The sequence below is a fragment of the Urocitellus parryii genome, chromosome X, assembly GCF_045843805.1.
Source record: "Urocitellus parryii isolate mUroPar1 chromosome X, mUroPar1.hap1, whole genome shotgun sequence".
NCBI classification, from domain to species: Eukaryota; Metazoa; Chordata; class Mammalia; order Rodentia; family Sciuridae; genus Urocitellus; species Urocitellus parryii.
Window position 1 is genome coordinate 74926387 of NC_135547.1, and position 1014 is coordinate 74927400.

At 40.9% G+C, this 1014-nt stretch overlaps 1 pseudogene; it reads left to right on the forward strand.

Annotated features, from left to right (window-relative positions):
- The first annotated feature begins 449 nt into the window (after positions 1-449).
- LOC113190621 (protein dpy-30 homolog pseudogene) lies at positions 450-749 on the forward strand (annotated as a pseudogene).
- Positions 750-1014: the final 265 nt, after the last annotated feature.

The following is a 1014-nucleotide window of genomic DNA, read 5'->3' on the forward strand; positions in this document are numbered from 1 at the left end:
ATTTCCTCTTGGTTACCTTCCTTTGTCACCATTTGGGGGCAAAAGGACTTCACTTCCAAAACCCTCCCCCTTCAGGCCTACCAATCAGTTCATAGCTTCTCCCTGGTCATGGTGATTGGTTCAAGATGAGCCTGAGGCCTGGGACAGTCCAATCAGAGCAGAACCAGAATTAGATGAGTGCATGATTTTGTTGCCTTTTTGAATCTGGGGGCCACCTTGCTGAAGCTGTTGGGGACAGGCTTCAATTACTGAGGAGGGCTCTATTGCAGCCATCATGGGAAGTCACCAAATCAAATCAGCACCCAGGATGAAGTTATTATAACCTTCCTGAAATTGATGTTGAGATGAGAGAATCTTAATCAGAATTTTGTTTGAAAAAAAAGGGGGGAGAGGAACCAACAGCTTGGGTGTGGGCTGGTATCCTGGGACTGTGGTTTGCAGGGTCCACCATGGAGCCAAAGCAGATGCTGGAAGGACAGTCGCAGGTTGCAGAAAACCCTCACTCTGAGTATGATCTGATCGACAATGTTGAGAGGATAGTAGAAAATGAGAAGATAAATGCAGAAGAGTCATCAAAACAGAAGGTGGATTTACAGTCTTTGCCAACTCATGCCTACCTGGATCAGATGGTGGTGCCTATCTTATTACAGGGACTTGCTGTGCTTGCAAAAGAAAGACCACCAAATCCCACTGAATTTCTAGCATCCTATCTTTTAAAAAACAAGGCACAATTTGAAGATCAATACTGACTTATTGGGAAGAACAGAAAAATATGGTTGCTACTGTAGATTTTAAATGATTAAGAGATAGCTTTAATTGCCATGATTTTTCCCCTTTTTGGAAGTATAAGAATCTTCAGGACAACAGAATTTATTTCCAGAGTTATGGAAGGGAACATATTTCCCTTATTTTGATTTAATCACCATACTTATTTAATGAGTGTATTCTGTACAATCTTTTCTCAGATTGTCTTTAAGTTTGATTGAAAAATGACCTTCAAAATAAACTGTCATA